Here is a 21,609-nt window from a genome sequence, read left to right on the forward strand (position 1 = left end):
ACACTAAAACCAAATATCAAACATAAGAGAATCACTTTACATATGATTCTCCTTCTATTAATTATGCGCATTTTTCCGCATGGATGTGTGGCGAGATATAGACTCCACTCTGTGATGTAAGCAGAGTACTGCATATTCCACTCCCAGGTTGCCATCTCAAAACATATTAAAAGCAAAACTGCATTTCTCTGGAAGAACAGGCCCATGATGTGCTGAAAAGCTAAGGCATCTCTTTGAAGACAAAAAGATAACTGAGGAATTCTGAAGGTGAGCAAGAAGATAACGATGGCATATTTCAGCTGTAGGTAACTGAGGACTGTTTGCTCAACATCTCTTCAACCACCTCTGTTCGTTCTAACCAAAATACTCTCCGATCGTAGAGAAAAGAATTCTCACATTTGATCAAGACCGCCGCTGTAACAATAATAAATTCTGAAGCAGTTTCATTAGCTTGAGGAAGCACAGTATCATAGCCATGCACTGACTCCAAAGTACCATGTGTTCTCAGGCCCTGGGACAATGGGGCATTATGACCGGAATGGCTCAAATGTAGAAAGATCAGCTTGGTTACACTGGAGTCTACAAACCCATAAGCTCACAAGCATCCCCTTATTTATATGTCCTGATTATTTTCAGGTGACAAATAACTCTCAAATTATGTTCAAGACCCAATGTTCCCATCATGTAGAAAACCTACCCAGATCTACTTCCTAAGCGTGTAGTCACAGACAAGGACAAGCTCTGGCCAGTCAAAATCCTGCAAAGGAGTTAAACTAATCTCATCATCAAATGGAAGGATGGGAACTGAGAGTTCTCACTAGAAGGATGAAGAGGCTGTCCCAGCTGCAAGTCATCATAAGCTAGGTGGCCCATCATCCGCCCGGCTACAGCTGTATCCAACTCTCAGTTCACCCAAAGAGATTCACACTCTCGTGGTGCCAAAATGAGTGTCTCTCTTTAAAAAAAAAAAAAAATGCCCAATTGAAAATAACTCTCTAATCTGCATCCTTTCAATAGAACTGAAGTGCACTTCACTAACACAGAGCACGGGCATCTTGAATTAGCAGAGAACTATTTTTAACACATGAAGGATAAGATATGAAATTAGTTTCACGGGGAATGAGAGCCTTGGAGATTATTTACTTTGCCTTAATTACTTTGACTCACCATTAATTTAGCTTTCCTAGGGTACTAAATATTTCACGCTAAGATTTTGAGACCAAAGAAACTTGAGCACAAATTTGGAGCTTTGGAAGTCTGCAGCAGCACTTCAGCACCGAGGCATGGATGGCGCCATTGGGCATCAAAGGCTATTCATGGTGCACTGCTCAGTGGCATTTTCAGTTGCTGTCTCCGTGTTGTTTTAACCCTGGGACTAGAAACTCTGCCCTGACTATGCAGGGAGCCACACTTTATTCAGCTTCTGTTTAACTCATCAGCCAATAACCTCACTGGTGCTCACAGCTACTCTCGAGACTGCCAAATAGGGCAAGCAGCAATCGCCTCGAGCCAAGGAGAGAGAAGTGTAGACTGCACACTTAAAGTTTTTCATGATCAGTGCAATCGGGCAATGGAGTCAATTCCCAGGGAAGGTGATGAAGGAGACACTATAGCAGGTATTCTGTCATCGGTTCATTACAGCATCAGTGGGAAAGAACGTGCCCGGTTCCCACCAAAGCACTTACAGCGAGCAGGGTCTGCCATATACAGCTGGCCATTTGCCAAAGCCCGGTCCTCTGCCCCATGGCTCTTAATCGGCTGTCCATTGGAAGACACCACAAACGATGGGCAGTGCATAGCAGCCGCCAGGAGCCCAAGACCAATACACTTGTTGCCAGATGCAACACAAGACTCACCAAGACCACTCAATCTGTCAGTGCCCTCCAGCTTCCCCTGGCATTTGGCAATTAGAGAGGCGGAGGGTGGTGAGAGACTGCACAAGGTGGAGCTCTCCTTTTGGCCCCTGCCCACAAGGAACTCTTCCTTCTTCGAAGTGACAGAAGAACTGACCCTGTGCTACGTAATTCCATTCCTGTGAATTTAAGCTGTTGCTTTTCTCTACTAAACATGCTGCATACACCCTAACAGTCTTTTTTTTTTTTTTTTAGTGGAAATGTACTTTTGCTTTTTAAAAACATAAGTTGCTTTTTTTTCTTCTTGTTGATCAGGATGGTGTTTGACTTAATTGATTCATGTCCATCTAGCAGTCTGAGCCCAAAAGACAGAGCAGCCAAGTTCACACATCTCTAAAATTCTATACTTCTCTACTTTGTAATAAAATTCTGTCATGTAAATAGGCTTCCGTGATAAACCTTTCCAATTTAACAATAATAATTTCTTTCTTTAGCATATTCACAGCTTTAGAACATGCTCACATATACCATGCACTTAATCTTATCTATTTTTACCATTTGGCCCCTTTCCTCATGTTTCAAGCTCATGAAAGAAAGTCCCAACTCTCAGTGCCCACAAGTGAGCCTGTTCCCTTTGTCACTATTGATCCAAATTCCTTATTTTCTAGGTTGCACATCTTATCTAGGTCATTTGCACTTTGGGTTAATTTTTATCATTTAAATTTTCAAGTGAATCTCTTTAATGCCGTCTTAATTTTAGAACTAACCACTATATTCCTTCTTTTGCATCATCAGTTAAAATAAAACAAAGCCAGTTGTTATTAATAATTTCTATTTGGGAGAGAGGGACCCTTATAGAGCAGAATGTGGTGGGATAAAAGGTTCAAAATTCTTGCTTCTTCCGCATACTAGCTATGACAGTGGACAAGTTAATCTTCCTGGGTTTTGGTTTCCTCTTACTGTTGACAGAAAAAAGGTTATTATGAGGATTAAACAGCATGGCATCTACAACTGTGCCAGAAAATACTCAAAGAGACATTCACTGTAACTCTGAGGTCTTCTGCTCAGTTTCCACTCAAATGTCCTTCTCATTCACATTAATACAGGCCATCCTAACAAATCACATCTGTCATTGGTTCCCTGAAAGTGTGTCACCCATGAGCTGCCCCATTCATTTCCTCAAAACAATGACCAAGGTCCCACCATCTCAGAGATCACTGATTTCTGCGAGTTAGCTTTTTCTATTAAGTTCAAGAACTTCAGAGGTACAATAGAAAGTGCAGACTAACTGCATGAATGGCCACCATCCGCCAGCCCTTTGAATTATGCTTGGCTGGTCTTTATAACACACATGGGAATGAAGAGGTAGACAATGCAGAGTGACTGGAGAGCACATGCCACTGAGAAGACACAGGGTGGCACTCAGGGGCACCCGGTCAATTCCTGAGCCATCGCCCACCAAAAACTAGGCCTGCAGCTGGAAGAATGTATTCCTCTCCATCCTTCCCTCTTTGCCTTCCTGGTGAAACATCTTATACACGGAAGCTTTGATTAACCTCCACTTATGTCATGTCAAGTTTGTCTTGCCTGGAGAAATTGTGACGCCTGAAATTCTGCTTCAGTTCAGAAGCTAAAAACAAAAAACAAAAAAACAAAACCAAAAACCAACACAAAACAAAACCACACACAAAAAAAGCAAACAAACAAACAACAGCCTCTCAACAGGCAGTTGAGGGATTTCAAAATATAATTGGCAAGAGTATGGTTTTCCAGCTTGGATGGTTTATGTCAATTAAAAAATGTAAAATGGGCATATCTTTTGACCCAGAAATTCCTCTAATAAGAATTTATCCAAATGAGATTACTGCAAAAGAATAAAGTATACATACAAGCAAGCTTAGGGCAGCAATAGTGTTTAGACTGAAAAACTGGGAACAACTTAAATGTCTATCAGTAAGCCCAGAGTAAACTCTAACAGAAACCATTAGCTGCCTCCTTTGCAAGTTGTTTCACCTTCTTTTCCAGCAGAACTCTGAGTTCCTTATTCACAAATTTTGGATGGGATTAGCATAAACTGTTACCCAGATCTGAAACAATCAGAATAATGGCATTCCCTTGGTCACATTACCTAAGATGATCCAGGCAGAAGAAGCCCAGGATTTTCGTTCGGTGACTGGCAGAGGCTCTCTTTCTCTGGATAATGAGCCCCTGGAGCTGCAGCGATTTTGCTACCATGAGGAGCATGAAAAAGAGTAGGGAAAAGAAAACTATAAAGGAGAGAAATCCTAAGTCCCGATTAAATTATGCCTGAAGCCCTTACCCACTGGATTTTCACTATATTCTTATTATTTAAGCTACTTTGCCCTGGGATTTGTATTGCTTACATGAAAAGCATCCAATAAGAGTATTCAATTATTAAAAAGATAACATATATTTATTGGCATGGACAGTTGCCAACCACATGTTATTAGAAAAACATAGACTACAGAATAACACATACAGCAAAATCCCATTTACTGAGAACTTCATCTGTACATAGAATATACATAGACACACATAAATAGAGATGATAGAGAATTATACTTGGAAGAATTTTACAAAAATGTCAACAATGGCTAACTCTAGTATTTCAGAGGAATTTTACTTTCCTTTTTGTATTCTTCTATATTGTATGCTCTTACACAACAACATGCATTTTTGTGGAACAGAAAAACTAAGCTTTGAAAAAGGCTGGCTATTTACTGATTCTGTTTATCTTTGGTGGAAAATAAATGAACCACTTTTCTTCAGATCCCTCTCCAAACCTAAGTGGTCCAGGGAAAAAGATCAAAACCCATCAGGCACTCAAAATATTATTTCATTATAAAACTCTATGATGAAGCAATGAAACCACTTTAAGATCTGAATTTGTACATGCTGAAAAAGAAATACAGCCAGAGGTGCCCAAGTGTCTTTCCAGAAGAGTGGAAATAATATTAATCAAAATGAAACATCTTGTAGGAGCTGAGCACTTCATACTCAAACAGAGGAAGTCCTAGTGGGGGAGGGAAGAAGGGATCTCTTGCAAGGATGGCAAGAGACACCAGCTACTTGCAGGAAGAGCAGGTACCATTGAGGCCGCTTACAACCACTTTGGCGTGCTGTTATGCTGGGTAAAATAGAGGGCTTAACCCTTGACTGCTGCTGGATACCCACACCCTTTCCTCAGGGACCCTAATGCCCAAGGACCTAACGCCACTCCCTTAGTAGGAGTCTTCTTTCACTTACTTTAAGATCTCCAAAGGTAATAGTTTCAACAACAACAACAACAAAAACAAAAACAACAACAGAAAACTAAATTCTCTGTAATATCTTTCAGTTCTAAAATTATAATTTAACCAAACATGTTAGCGAAATTATGGTGGGGGAGGGAATTATTTGAACGGGACAGTAACATCTGAATGTCGTAGACTCTGGCTGCAAGTTAACAGCTCTAAAAAGGTAGTAATGGCTTAGAAAAACCTACCGACGGCAAACAGAAACCAGAAGTCAAAGACAAAATCTTGATTTGTTGATTGGTTGATTTTTACCAAAGCTTGTAGGATTTTCTGACTATAAAGTCTCAAAAAACTCTGGCTTCTAAATTCAGTTAATTGGAGTGAACATGTCTTTAATAGGAATCCTGTAGATACAAGGTAACCGCAAAAAATACCAGGATGGTGGGGCGCCTGGGTGGCTCAGTCGGTTGAGCGTCTGACTTCGGCTCAGGTCACGATCTCGCAGTTCGTGAGTTCGAGCCCCGCGTCGGGCTCTGGGCTGATGGCTCAGAGCCTGGAGCCTGCTTCCGATTCTGTGTCTCCCTCTCTCTCTCTGCCCCTCCCCCGTTCATGCTCTGTCTCTCTCTGTCCCAAAAATAAATAAACGTTAAAAAAAAAATTAAAAAAAAAAAATACCAGGATGGTTGGTTTTATATGTTAATTTCCAGCAGTTGTATGTGTCTCTTACCATAAATTACTACACTGTACCTACACTATATTTCATAAGAATGTCATTGTTCTCAGTCAGTCACCATTTAATTCTGGGAGAGGCACACACTCCAAGAAAGAAAAGAATCAAAAATAAACACCACCCATAGAACTGTCTGTATTACATACTTGTCTTTAAGATCAAGTTAAAGATTCATCTCCAAAAAGCATCCATCCACTCAAAATTACAAGCATACACTAGGTTATCCATTTGTTTATTCTGTGTCTCATTCTAATTCATCCCACCTTGATGGACTGTTGACAGCCTGCAATCTTAAAGGGCATCAGAATGAGAAAGAATGACAAACAACAATAAATGGTTCTCAAACCTCAGTTCCGAGAAGAATCCCTTAAAGTCCCTCTTTAGTCCATTTGCATCAGTACCTTGAGGTGGGCTTACATACCTGTACTTTTAACAAGCAGACTACCTAGATCTGAATAGGGGATGAATTATCCTTTGGGAAACAGTTATGTAGATAGTTAAACAGTGACTAAGTCACTTACATAGATAATCAAACTTGATTATATAACTCCATATTGGATCATTCCACTCTTCTCTTCACTAATCTTGTCCCTCGTCCAGGAAGCCATCACCATCATCTGAACTTGACCACTACTTCCAAGTCTGCTGTCTTGCTTCCACTCTTCCCCTCTCCAATCCCTTCTCCAGAACTTGCCAGAAAGATCTTACATACTACAGGTAACACATCACTCCTTGTAAAACTCTTCGATGACTGCTTAATGGGAATGGCGTTTCCATTTGGGGCGATGAAAATGTTTTAGAACAGACATACCAATGGTAGTTGGACAATATTGTGAATGTACTAAATACCACTGAATTATTCACTTTCACACAGTTTGTGTTATGTGAATTTCATCTCAACTTTAAAAAAGAAAAAAAAAATCCAAAAACTTCTCAATAGCTTCCCATTGCACTTAGGATAAAATCCAAAGTCCTCAGCATGGCTTAGCAGGTGTGGCATAACCAGGCCCTAAGCCACATCTCAGCGGCCTCCCCCCCAGGTACAGTCTACCCTCACTCACTGCACTGCACCAACCCAAGTTATCTTTCAATGGCTCTAAAACCCAAGATCTTTCTCAGGTGAGGGCTTCACAAATGGTACTCCCCAGCTGGATAGCCCCAATCATTCTTCAGATCTTCATTTGTAAATTATTTTCCTCTATAAGCCTTCTCTGACTACTTCATCCTCTCTATACCCTTTCAGAGAAACCTGGTCTTTTCCAAGTTCTTGTCAAGAGTTCCAATTACAGAATTATTTGGGGTTACTTAATGTCCTTTCCAGTAAACTGGGGGCTCCCAGAAGAGCAGGAACAGTGATCATTTTTGTTCACTGCTGTATTTCCAGCACCTAGCATGAACTTGGCACAATAAGTGCCTATTCATTGGGCAGAAGGAATATGCAGCATGCTTTCCTCCAAAAACATTAAGTCTTTACTACAGAATGAGTACGAAGCTAGGTCACAATATTATGTGAGATTTAAATATATATCTACCAACATTATTCTTTTAATAACTAGATGAGAAAAATCAGAGACTACTCAGGGCCAACTCAACATAATAGAGTGCACAACCAATGCACAGAAAACAGGGATTATATATTTACAGAAAGATGGAACCGAGGTGGGTAAAAGACCAGGATTCAGAAGGATGTCTTGGGAAACTGTTGGCGGCTCTCACATAGGTTCCACTTTCCAGGATAAAACTGTATAGAGTACCCCCAGGGGGAAAAGGACCCTGAACTCAGCCAGTTCTGAGAGATGTAGGAAAAAGGGAAATAGAGGAGAAACTCGCATAAGAGCAGGCATGATTGGTACTTTGTTACTAAACAAACTGTTCTTTAGCGATTATAGATGAGCAAGTGATTTATTTTTTTCCGATCTTGCACGTGTATTAACTAGAACCCTAATTTGTCCATGAGGCTGAAATATGTCTTTATTACTTGCCTTCAAAGCTTATGCCCATTTAAAATAACCTTATTTCTTTTCCATTGTCAGCTTGCCCAGAGCCGCCTAATCTACAATTCTCCTGCCCAACGCTCACCACTTCTGATCATTATGGAGAGCAGAGGCAAGCAAGTGGCCTTCCAGCTTCCAAAGAGATCCATCTGTTCAAAACTGTGTGCACTAGCTGCAAAACACTCCCCATCCCTGTGTCCACCACAAGGACAGAAGAACATCAGGACCTGAACACATCCAGAGCTCATGCCACAGGCTACTTTTCAATATTTAAATTCTTCTTCAGCCAAAGCTTTGGATTTTCCCCGACCCTAATCCACAGTCCCAGTAGTGGTTTGCATGGCTATCCATTTAAAGAGTATCCCCCATGTGTGCTGCAATGCCTAAGGGTACTATTCCTGGCCTTGGAAGATGGGGCACCTAAAACTGGGTTATTTGTGTGACCTTTTACACATCTTAGTTGGAGATAGCTTGAAAGCGTTTTCCTTGCTCCAACTCCCAGTTCCCTGTGCTCACCTGGGGACCCGCCTAGAGAAAAGACAAAGCTGCTCAATGTGACCAACTATGAGACCAATACGGTAGCAACCAATAAGACTGCTCTCCAACCGGGGAAGGAGCCTGAGTGGTCAACCTTACCATCCCAACGCCTTCCCTAAGCATACTGTTTCTCTTTCATGTCCCTTCCTTAAGGTAGTATGTGTGGCCATCATGGTGGTTCCCAGCTTTGCTTTCAGTGACATGGCTTCTAAATATGCTTTATACCTGAAGATTCTACGGAGTCCTATTACCTTCTGACAAAGACATTCTTATTCAAATTCTTACCATTGTTTTTGTTATAGAGTCACATATACTTTTATAGGAGAAGAGGCGGAGGACCCCTGTAATACAAATAGCATCCTCATGCAAGAAAGTGAAGTGACAGCAAAACCAAATCCTAATGTAGCAGATGTATGCCCCATAAACCAAAGAACATTCAGGAGCGAGTCATGAGACCAATATGTTAACACGGGCATAAGGGTATCACACATGGAGATGAGGTCAGTAAGAACCGCTAGCAAAAAATAAGATAGGGAAGATTAGTAAAAGAGCGGCCCAAGGACAAAATAACAAAGACACTAGGGGAGGCTGCAAAATTACCAAATATATTAGACAAAGGGAAATCAGGTTGGAAAACCAAAGACTGGGAGCAGGTGAACAATCAGTAAAGAGACTGAGATTCCAGGTGGGAGAGGTGAGATTACAAGTTACAAATTCTGCCCTGACAAGAGCTCGCAAGATTTTTCCCTTGGAATACGCCAGAATGTCGGAAACAGAAAACCTCTCCAGATTTATACCATTTCCATGCTTTGAGGAACTGCAGAATATCTAACTAGGAAAACAGAAATCTCTTCAAGCATTTTTTACAAAGGAAATTTAATATAGGGACTTGGTTACTCAGGTGATGGTGGAGCAGAGAGCCTAACAGGATAGCTAGGCAATCCAGAGATCAGCAAGAGCAGGAGGCTGCTACCTCCCCAAGGCTGAAGAGACAATGGCAGGAGGGTATGTCTCTGGGGTCCATGGGCCAAGGTCACTTGTGAGCAGCTAGCACCAGAGCCAGTGTGTCAAGCACGAGTGGTGCTACAGAGGGGGGGATTCTCACTGCCAGGGATGCTGCACAAAGCTAGAGAAAAGAAAAAAATGCCTTGGTCTTGCCCTTCTCCCTGCCCTCTCTTACCAGTGCCTCCCACAGGCTGAAGACAGCAGGCCAGCTGACTCAGGAATCTAGGAGCAACCTGAAAGGGTGAGCCCCCTCCGACACAAAGTGGAAAAGGGGAGGGCAAGGAATGCCAGAAGAAAAGGACAGAAACTCTGGTACAAGAAAGATGAGTTACAATAGGATTTAATAAGCAAGCTTCTTTTGCAATAGACATACTTTTAAAAGGTTTGTGTATTGCCATAGAAAGGCGCCAGTAATAAAGTGTTTACCTAGTAATAAAGTGGAAGCTATATCATGGCCTACTGACCTTCCTGCCATGTTAGGTGGCCCTTGATTCCACTCTGCAGAATCCCAGACTTGGAAGGGGGTTAAGGAATCTATTCTACATTACCCTTTCTTCAGTTACAGCTAAGCCAGCACAAGTCCAACAAGTGAATTTTTTTCAAAATTTTAGAATGAAAAAGACTCCTTGAAAAGTAAAAAAGTATCCCCTGAGTACTGAATAGAAAAAACCTGGCACATACACCCAAATGATTACAAGTAAAACTGGGGAAATATGAAGAAGCTATGATGGACTCTATCAACCAATATCCTGGTTATGATATTGTGCTATAGGTTTGCCAGATATTATCATTGGGGGGAAATGAGCAGAGTGTACGCAGAATCTCCCTGGGTTATTTCTTGTAACCGCACGGGAATCTACAGCAATGTCCGAATAAAGTTTAATTTCAAAATATCATAAATACGTTCATAATATTCTAAGGCTGCTCTCCTTGAATTGTGTTGAACACAGTCTCTCCAGCCTCCTTATGCTCACATGCCCCGTATTTCCACTACCTTGACTCTGTTCTGCCTGTTAAGCAAGGCCCAGTAAGCTCTCTGCTGACCCATTCTATAGCTTCTTATAATGCAGTCTTCTCCGTGTCATCGGCTCAAGGCTACTTTTGCAGAAATGTGATGGTGTCAAGTTGCTCTTGTTTGACGATTCAGCCTTGGCATGTCTGACTACAGACAGAGCCAGAATGTAAGCATTTGTACATGGGACAATTAGAAGGCTGCCTCCTTTTATTTCATATCAACTAACAAGCTTTAACCTGTTCATTTCATGATTAAGCATTTAATTCAGAAGAGCTCTTTTTACGGATTTGCTCTTCCCTTCTCCTGCCCTCCTCTGTACCCTTTGGTCTCCTTTGGGAGTTGGTGGCCTAAGAGCTGGCAGGGGAAACTGCAACGAAAAGCCTGGCATTTTGACAGAGCAAGAGAAAAGAACCAGCCCCAACCCCAGCTACCACTCATTCACTTAGCTAAAATACAGGGTCTCAGAGAAGCAGGAAAAACAATAGACCTAAGTACAGACTAGGACTTCCAGAAACTGATGGTGGATGAAAATCTCCTCTTAGTCAAGAGTACGGGGGCGGGAGGGGGGGGGGGGAATCACTATTCATCAGAAAAGGACGTGCGTCACAGGCATCTCTGCAACTCTCCTTGTCTATAACTCCACAAATCCTTCCTGTAAAATATAACTTTCTTCCCTTAATGATCTAGTAGTGAATTATTTATATTCTTCAATTTATCTTCTTGTCTTCTTTTATTTATTCCCAGACTTGTGCTCCTTAACTCTAGAAAGTCTGACCAAGATTACAGGCAAGGCACAGGAGTCTCAGCCCTTCAGGGGTGCTGAGCTTAATGCACAAAGCAGGGCCACGATGCATGGCAGAGAGAGGATTAAAATCTCATTTTTGGAACGGCAGTCAGCTAGGTGACCACACACATGCAGGCCTCCATGTCCTGTTGACTTTTCCAGACAGCTTTCCATCACAACCCATCCTGCATCCTTCCCCCACCTCCATCCCCACAGTTGCCACCTTCACTTTGGTGCTGACATTGCCACCTTCACTTTGGTGCTGACAAACTGGGCAATGCCACCTCCTAACTGATCTCCAGGCTCCCGACTCTTCCTCCATGAATCCGCTTGCCACACACCTGCCAGCATGATCTTGCTAAGAAGCAAATGAAAAATGACAATGCCTACGTCTTAATCCTTCAGTGGCTCTCCATCATCACCTGAGACCAAGTCTCCCAAATTTGCCTCTTTATAAAAACCAGTGGGGGCATTAATAAAAAATAAAATTAAATAAAGCAGATTCTTCAGTATCTTATGTTGGGATCCTCCAGAAACAGATCTTGAGACAGAATGTAAGTACAAGTTATTTATTTAGCAGAGGATCCTAGAAGCACTGGTAGAGGAAAGAGAGACAGTCAACAAAGCACAGATATCTAACAGATTGCCATTATGGGCAACTGAGGTTCAGTTTCACTAGGCAATTTGGGGACACAGTGTGGAACATGTGTCAGTTATCACACCAGAAAGTCCAAGATGCTAGTGTGTTACCTCCCAGCTCCCTTCTGTCATTGGCCTAGGTCCAGTCCTGAGGCCATTAACTTCACTGCCCAACCACGCTGCCCTACATGTGGGAGAAAAAGCCTTCGCGTAGAGAACAAGAGGTACTTGCAGAAGCATTCTGCAGACATGAACTGGAGCAGTGGGCATTTGGGCAAATAAGTATGACACTGACCATGTCTGCTCCAACAGGCCATGTCCCTGAAGATTTTGGTACAGTGGGTCTGGGGTGGGACCCAGGAATCAGTAGTATAGCAGGAATTGCATGGAATTGTGTTCAAGAGGCAGATTGTGAAACTAACATCATGAAGCTCAAAATCTTGTATGGGTTTCACTAGGTCCGCCATTGTGTGTCTCCCGTCCTGCTCTCCAGACCTACTGATCCTCCTGCATAGTTACCTTTAAAGTCACATTTGTGCAACTTCCCTGCAAGCAGCATATTCTCGTCTATGAGCAGGAACTGTGCCTTAAGAATCTTTATGATACCCAGGGCCAAATACTGTACCATTCATGCAGTAAATGCTCAATAAATGTTTGTTAAAGAAATAATCCTAAAAGAAAATAATACGATATTATTTAAGTGTTCCCTGGACAAAACTACCTTCCCTATGCATCAAAATAGTAGGTACAATTCTACTAGTGAAACTAAACACATAATTATATTAATATATATGTTATATTACATAATTATATTTAGAACCCAGTGTATGCAACATACTCAGGAATCTCTCCAGGAAAGTATTATAGCCTTTTAACAGTATACACCTTAATACATTTTTCCCCCAAAAGGGAGTCTTGATAGAGATGGGCAAAGAGGGGACATGACTTGGCCCTGGTCAACAGATGTGGTAGCTCCCTCTCCCCAACCTGGAGTGACCCGAGGTTGGCCATGGGAGAGGTGTTTTTTAAAAACATAGCAGGACTAATTCTCACAGAAAAAGGGAACTCAGGAAGCAGTCTGCCGGAGCTTTGCTGATACGAAACTATTAATTAAGCCCTACAAGGGAGATAAACAGCTGGGTAGTGGTGGAAAGCTGAAGGATGTTTGAGACTAATTGGAAGCATGTTAAACTTTACCTACCTTGTGATCCTGCCATGGTTGTCCCCAGAGACACTATCACTCTCCACCTACTTCACAAGGATGGCACAGGACAAAGAAGAAAGACCTATTTCAATGTCACTGAACTCTTGGGATTATGACTTCATCCAATGACCAGAAATTTGGTACCTGGGATCTAGAATGGTAACTCTGGGCTCAATCCCTTAAGTGCAAAACAGTTGTTGTGGTTTTTAAGCTACTAAAAGTGCTCTCTTGCAAATGAGACCAAAGGAGAGGTCTGGCCACTCACAGTCACTAAAGACCTCATCCATGGCTTTTTTCCCACTGTTTGCGATGTTAACCACAGCCCCTTGGCCACATTCCAGTCTGGATAATTACACTGGGGCTAGCAAACCTCACCTTCTAGCTCCAACTAAATAAAGTATTCCTTTGGACTAGCTGCCATAACCTTTGTTCTGCTGCTGTGGGCTATTAAAGAGCTATTCTGTACTTAGGATGGCTGTATTTGTGAAAAATCAATACTCCTGGTATAACTTTCTACACTGACAAGAAGTATATTCCACAATATCTCACTAAGTTATTTTTTTAATATAGTGCCAGAAACAATTAGAAAACTACGGTAATTTCTTCTCCATCTTCTCAACTTATACTATTCATGCAGACACCGACTGAAGTGTTTGCAACATTATATATACAAAAGGAGGGCAGGTGAATATTCCACAGAATAGGTACTGTGTGTCTACGACATGCCAGGCTCTACTGTAGGTACTGGGAACTGTCGTAAGGGTTGTGGGTTATGTTCTCAGCATAATTTGGAAATCTTACAAAGGGAATAATTCAATGAAATTCTTCCTATGCTACTATATTTCTGAAAATCTGAATATATACACTTTACTAAATATACCAGCATTACCATGCACAGAGCTCCCAATAAACACACTATTCCTGTCCACTCTTAGAAGAGTCTATAGGACCTTAAACTCAATGTCTATGTAGGTATGTGTGTGGAAGGATATGTGTGTCTAAAAATAAGAAAATATGCTTTCTTGGCTAGCTTGGAGGGTAACAAATGGGATGCTGCCTATATATACGTATATATACCTATATACATATATATAAATATATATACACATATATGTATATATACGTATATATATACATATACATATACATATATATATATATATATATACACACACACACACATATACACATACATATGCTTGTTTTTAGCAATCATCCTATTAGTGTGGGTGAGAGTTTACATGTTATAATAGCGGAAACAGACATAAGGAAATTGAAAACATAAATATCTTTTGTTTAAAGTTTCTCTTTACTGTATGAAAAAAAAACCATAAATCAAGTCTTTTAGTGTTCTACTACAAGGATGAAAACAACAAAAGGGGGGAAATGTAAGTATTGTGTGTTTGCACATTCACATACACACACATTATCTTGGACTTGAAGATAGGATAGGGAAGTTAAATATCAAAATTCCAGTGAGTGAAATTAAATGCATGAATGACAGAATATTTAACATCCCACCTTGCAAAGAAAAATGGCTCAGAAATTTTAAAAAATAATAATAGCAATCTTGAAATTCCGATTAATCCTAGAGGATCCGAAACAAGTACTTGCCCTGGACAAACTATAACCAGACTGTGGAAAATAGTTTAAAAAATTCAGTGAAGTTCACTTGAATCTGCCAAATTATTATTCTGCTTGAAAATTCTCCTAGCTAGAACAAGTTAATAGCAGGCTTCCAAAACTAGGTTAAACATGCTCTAAATCAATTTATTCCCCCCTATAAATCTGCTAAAGTGCATGCTTTTCTGGTGAAAATGGTTCTTCAATGGTACTTAATACTGTCACTTTATTGTTTCTCCAACCAGACCACTTCAAGTTTTTCTACTGCAATTGTTACATTAAACTTAAATGCCTATCTTTGACATAAATAATAAACAATGAAATACAGATTCTTTAAAATAGCATAAGGAACCTCAAAATGTATCACACAGGCAATACATTTCCTAAGTTCAGAAGAAATGCCTAATGATGCATCTGTGATCCAAGTTTGCCACCCAGTAATTTATTCATTATCATCTTAGAGTTAAGAAACAATTGGCACGATTACATCTCCCACAGATACGCGACTTGTCCTCCACCAACACGCTTCAGGTAGCATCTCTGGCAAGACAGCTTTGATAAAAGACTGAAATGAATATTGTAGCGACACAGTCTGCCCCATGTACTTTAAAGAGCCCAAATCACTACACCAACAGTATTTCCACCACGTTGCAGACAGAAGACCAGAACGAGTGATTAATTAGCTGTAATGTTTAAACTCTCGCTGGTATACAAGCTGACCAACACAATCTTCAATCTCATCCCTGTTTAAAATTCACTCAGAGAATAATAGATCATTAAAGATTGTCCAAAAGTATAAACAATTACCAAAGCAAGGGATGGGGCTTCCCCACTTGGGGGGAAAAAGACAGGAGTCCTAGGACTTTTTATATTGAAGGGAGAACACATGATATACAATGCCTCTAACACCATAATCTAGCCTGGTGTCAATACTGAATTTGTACTCCCAAATATTGCTGTATTTTCTAAGTATCTTCATTAGGATAAAAATCTTTTTTTATAAACTTTATGTAACTAAAGGACAAGAATAATTCCCGGGAGGAAATGGGGGAAACTTTCCAAATGTGACCCAAGGGAAGACATTCTAGAGATGGTTCTGTCACCAGGGTCAAGTCACATGACCTCACTGTGCCTCAGTGTCCCATGAAATTAAAGAATGAGGCCAGAGCACAAATCTCTAATTCCCTGCTAGCAGTGAAATCCAGCTATCTATTTAGGTGTCACGGAGAACTCGAGTTTTTGTAAAACCCCAAAAGCATCTGACAGCAGCAGAAAATGTGCTTACAGTGTCTAACGACTATAAAGGGAAGAATGAGAAGGGTCTAAACAAGTCACCCTATCTTGCATCTTTCAGTTTACACTAGGATTAAGAGGGCAACTGAAATTAGATGCTTCATTTCACCCCACAGTAACAATGTAATTCTTATGACAAAAAAAATGTAAATACTCTTTTTAAAAACATCCCCCAAAAGAAAGAGCTTCACCTGACTCAAATGAAACTTAGATCTGTCTCACTTGGAGGGCTTCGATGCTTGAGCTACAGTATGGGTATCAGGATGTGGAAGCAGCTGTCACTGCTTTGTTTTTCATTCACAGTAGGTGGTTGCCAAGCAACAAAATACTATTGTCTGTTTCCATGATCTATTGGCCAATTCTACTGGTAATAATGCTTTCTACAGTTTAAAACAGGGCCACCTTTCGGACAAGAAGAAATGAGAAACAATTTAAGAATGACAATAACACATATATAAATAAATACACTGAATGTACCCCAAAATGACGTGTATACATATATAGCTGTGTGGGTCTATACATACATATACTTTGCAGATATACATATGTGCGACTATATACATTCATCTTCTACCTACCTCAAAAGCCATCTAACTTTGATAGGCCAAAAACTAGAATCTAAATCCCTTGAAGGCAAATCAAAGTATGACCTAGAGATACAAAAACATAGTAAGACCTATTTTTTCAACAATAGCAATAATTTCCAGTTTGCCAGATGTATCAAATCTGTCCCTTTCATACAAAGTCCTACAATCATAAAATCAATTTTGTCTACTTATATAAAAATAATATCAAATGGAAAACCTTCACTATCTATCTACTTTGGAATTACCTAACATATTTAACATGCTGTAGGACTTATTGAGTTTTTATGTGCTACCACTGCGTACAAAGATAATAATTGAAATGGGAAAATGCTGTTGCTACTTACACCCAAGAATCTTAAAATACATTCATTTTTAAAATAATTGAATTGTTCTCCTTGGAATAGCCTCATGTGATTCCCCACTTTGTTTTGATATGGGTCCCTGGGGACTAACAGTCATGCTATGTTACTCTTGCATATTTCACTAGCTTGCAAATAAAATAACACACAGTGTACTCAATATAAAGTTGTCAACATTAACTTGCATCAGTTGCTGTTTGTTTTGCATTGACAAGGCTTCTAAAGATAAGAATTACAATATTCTTAGATGTACAGACACAACATCAAAACGGCCTGAAGGAATTAAAGCTTGAAAATGCTAGAGGCAATCACGTTTTGAAATAAAGAGAAATCAGTATCATTTATACATAATTTATACATACATATATGTATGTGTGTGTATGTATGTATGTATTGCTGCAAAGGACCTAAATAACGCCAGAACAATCTTTGGATTTTATGCAATGCTCATCCGTCTTCCTTCCCAATATTTCAAAAGCACTTTGCCTTAACTATTTAGTGCTTCCCTCTAAAGGAGCTTTTAAGTTCACTTTTTGAAATTCATTGCCACTTGGAAATCTATATATTACAACAAAACGGGAATAAGCAAAATCCATTACATGGCTTGACATCATTACTATAAAGTCTCCTATCAAAAGGACAACGCCAGCAAAACAGAAACAAAGTGTGCTAATAATGAACTAAATATTATCGAAAATTACCCGTTTCTGGAACGGAGACTTCTTCAGCAGAACCCACTCACCTCCCGGGAGTGCCCGTATGGGTTTCTCCTTCACATGTCACCCCATAAATGACCCAGTTGTTTTTTTTCCCCTTAGCTTCCCAAGTTCACCCACCTTTGTCTTCCTTTATCCAAGAAACAATTTCCCTCCCACTTTCTGCATCTTCAGATCTCTTAGCCACCCATTACTTTCTCCAAACTACTGGACTCAAACTGCAGCCCAGTCTGCCACGAACCGTCCCCACATGCATTTGTTTCCCTCATTCTTCTAGATATGCTTTCCAAATCTCTACCACCAAACAAATGCAATGCTGATAAAAGTAGGGTTTCAAGCCAGTTTTTGTTTTTGTTTTTGTTTTTTTGTTTTGTTTTTTACTTACAGGAGCAAAATGTTGAGAGAGAAGGAGAAGAGCAGGAGTGTATTCGGAAGGAGAAGGGTGGGACACGGGGATCCTACCAACCCGGGCTTCCCCACCTGTCGACCCCACTTTCCCCATGTGCGCGCCGCGGGATGACAACCACAACACTCCAGAACCACCCCCTCCGGGAAGGAGGCGGGGTTACGCCTTCAACCAATCAGGACCCGCGAACTCCGGGTGTCCAACCTATGGGGTGGCCGTGGCCGTGCAGGGGGAGGACGTGGGGTGGTCGGGGAGGGGCCGCGTCCGTGGGAGGCGCGCACGTGTCGAGTCCAGAGAGGCAGGGAGGCGGAGAGGCGGCAGGCGTCCAGGACCTGAGGCGCGGACTCTGCACCCTGGCAGCCACCGAGTCCAGCTGCCCAGTGCCTCTTTTGCCTTCGACTCGGCGGGCCAGGACCTGCTCCCGCCGAAGAAGACACGTCCAAGGTGTCCGGGTTCCCCGTGTAAGGGGACAGTCACAAAATAACAACAGTACCTAGCGCAGACGAGAAGGGGAGTAAAGTTTCCGGCCCGCACCACAGCGGAGTCCGCCAAGACAGAGAGGACAAGTGATGCAGGGCGAGAGGGTGACAACCTGACAAGAAGAGGGTAGCGGGAGGGCTGCGCGAGCAGGGCTCCGTCCCGGGTGCCGTGCAGGGGGCGGCGGGCGGCTGGGTGCGCTGTCCAAGGTGCAGGGGAGGTGGGAAGCGCGCGGCGGGCTCGGAGCCCAGAGCCAACACGGGCTGGCGGCGGCGGGGAGAGCAGGACACAGCTGTCTGGAGCGCCGGGCACCTCCAGGCTCGCAAAAGTGTCAGGGCTGGAGCTGGTGTAGAGCGGGGAAAGGCGCGGGGGGCTGCGCGGAAGCCTCCACGCTTCCACGTACCCCTCCCCACCAGCCTCACCTCTAGCTCTATTCCCCTCCCCCTCCCGGGAGCCCACTCCCCTCCAAGCCTCCGTCCCGGGGCCATGGCGGGGGCGGGACCGGGGAATCCCGGCACCAAGCCCGGACACCCCAGGGATGCTGCGGGCCCCGGAGCTGCTTGCTTACCTGGATCCGCGATACCGGGAGCGGGGGCAGCCCGCCGCGCGGAGCCGGGAGCCGGGCGCTGGGCGCGGCGCGGCTCCTCCTCGCCTTGTCGTCCTCCTCGTCCGCTTCTCCCGGACTCCGTCCGGGACACGAAGCTGCAAGACGCGGCCCGGCTGCAGCTGCGGTTCCCTGTGCTGCCTCCGCCGCTGCTGCCGCAGACAGAGGACGCCCCGTGGCGACTGGAAGCCTGTGTGAGTAGCGGCGCCCGAGAGAGTGGGATCTGCTGGAGACTCCGCGGCTCGGGGCGCGCGGGCGTGCGCACGCGCGCCTGCGAGTGTGAGTGTGTGTGAGTGTGTGTGTGTGTGTGTGTGTGTGTGCGCGCGCGCGCGCGCCCACGGGGTGGGGGAGTCGCGAGGAGGGGGGGGGAGAGGCCAAGAGATGCTGGTAGGGACTGAGGCAAAATTCTTTGCCCCCGGAAATCCGTAAATCCGGCGAAGGAGGATCGAACGTGCGTCTCGCCGGGGGGAGCTGCCCGCGGGGCGGCGGCAGAGGGGGAAGGGAAGGCAGCGCCGCGCGCGGGCTCCGGATCCGAGCGGGTCTGAGCCGAGCGGAGCGCGCAGCCACGGATGCAGCAGAGGCGGTGCCCGTAGCCCTCGGTCGCGCGGCCCCCTCTAGGGAGGGGCCGAGTCGCTCTCTCCCGCCACCGCCGCCGCGGTCCGGACTTCTCGGCTAAGCGCGGAGGGACAGAAATCGGGACACTACGGTTGCCACTGCCACCTTGGAGGCGCTCGGCCCCTTAGTGGGCCGATCGGAGACCGGAGCGCACGTGGCCGACTACCGGCGGGAGTCGGCGTGTGCAAGCGCTGCGGGCGTGGAGTGGGCGGTGGAACCCCACCGAGCGCGGCCCACCGCCTCGCCAGTGTAGGGATGCGGGGCGGGGAGCAAGGGTGAGGTCAGTCGGGAGGGAGGTGAGCTTGCACGGTCCGGGGGGAAGGGAAGGCGCTTCTTACTCCAGGTAGAATGCTGCCTCTTTTCCTCCTCGGAGGCCACTTTTCCTCAAAGTTAATCCACTTCCCAGGTAAAAGTGCCTCTTTGTTCGGATTCAGCTAACTGTGCAGGATCAGAGCAGCGCCTTTTTGAAGTCAGGCTTGGCCAAGAAGGGGCCCTTGTGGCCAGCCTGGCGCCGCTCTTGGCCTGTTAACTCCCATACTCCTTCATTCATCCAAGCCACGTTGTGTATACCTTAGAAACAAAAATTTTAGACACATTTACATACCTTCTTCCTAAAAGACATAGCGTCTTTTCCATTACTTGCTTTTCCAGTTCTTGCTTATTTTAAATTAGAAGTGCAATTTTATTCACCCAAGAATTTCTTGAAGGATCATAAGGTCTGAGTAATACTTGAAAATACCCTTCCTGGCGGGATTCCTCCACGCAGGGATTGTGTTTTGCATACTTTCGCATGCCCTCCAGTACTTCGCACAGTACCTCGTACATTGTGTGTTTTCTATAAACGTTGAATGAGTGACATTGTTTTTTAGCTTCACATATCCTGAAGGCAAAGACTTGGATGATGGGAAAGTCATTACCACCCCACTAGGCTTACTTGATTTTAACTTGCACCATTTCCCTGTGTGTGACTATTTTCCCCTCTGGCTGCCAGAGACCCAATGTAAAAAAAGACTACAGACAATAGTGACCCATTGTGCAGCCTTACCAAAGGGTGCAAGAAGAGAGCACTCTGCAGGGAACCCAATGGGATATCCTGTGTGTAAGAAGGCTAAAGCACACTTTATTTTAGTCCTGGGGGAATCTAATCTCTTAAAATGTGAAAGTCACTGTTCATTAGCAATTTATAATGTCTCTTCTAGAACAGAAGGACAGGAAAAAAATAACTTTTAAGAGAAATGCACATTTCTACTAGCTTGTCGGGTGCAAGCTTTTCTCTTATAAAGAGCATTACTTCATGGACACTGACCAATGCAAGGTCACCCCAGACTATTTCTGCTGTAGCACCAAACCCACGTCCTTCACCCTTGGTATTTCCACAACCATCCTCTTAGAAGTAAAAGCCCTCAGTTTTACATTCCATGCTAAATTTCAATTTCTTTGAACTCAGGCTCTTGTATGAGCTGCTTCCCTCTCCACTCATGATATCACAGCTTTAAAATGTAGTGGAAATAAAGTGACAATTAAAATGGATTTGTTTGGGTGCTGCCAGTGTGTTCTCTAGTGGGGGTCCTTTTAAATGACTTCTTCTCTGTCCCTCAGTTTACAATCTTCTTAAGAAGCCAGGTGCTTTTTTGTTATGTAGAACACCTATATATTTAAAACTTTTACTTGAAAGGAAGCTCTGGAACTTACAGGAGGAGCAGAAAAACTCTTGACACCCCAAATGGGTTCCTGACAGCCAACCTAAAATAGGTATGAGTCAAAGTCTTGCAAAATAATTTTAAAGCTTTGTTTTCCTTAGAGACATGCCTTTAGGCTTCCCAAGTGCTTGTCTTGGGATGCAGAATGTAACCAAGTTTTAACTTCTCTGATGACCACCAAAGGGGGCAGTCTTCTCTTTGTAAAAATAAA

General features: G+C 43.2%; 1 protein-coding gene across 10 annotated transcripts in view; it reads right to left on the reverse strand.

The window, feature by feature from the left end:
* ENOX1 (ecto-NOX disulfide-thiol exchanger 1) overlaps positions 1 to 21,197 on the reverse strand; it is a 555,654-nt gene extending 534,457 nt beyond the window's left edge. For 5 of the 10 annotated variants that reach the window (XM_060637116.3, XM_060637111.3, XM_060637113.3 and 2 more), the window contains exon 1: positions 19,048 to 21,194. The gene's annotated coding sequence lies outside the window, so the exon portion shown is untranslated. Of the gene's footprint in view, positions 1 to 17,981; positions 18,823 to 19,047 lie in introns of all 10 variants that reach the window. The other 5 variants (XM_078433328.2, XM_078433335.2, XM_078433323.2 and 2 more) reach the window with 4 other exon arrangements.
* Between the last annotated feature and the right edge of the window lie 412 nt (positions 21,198 to 21,609).

The sequence above is a fragment of the Panthera onca genome, chromosome A1, assembly GCF_046562875.1.
Source record: "Panthera onca isolate mPanOnc1 chromosome A1, mPanOnc1 haplotype 2, whole genome shotgun sequence".
Lineage (NCBI taxonomy): Eukaryota > Metazoa > Chordata > Mammalia > Carnivora > Felidae > Panthera > Panthera onca.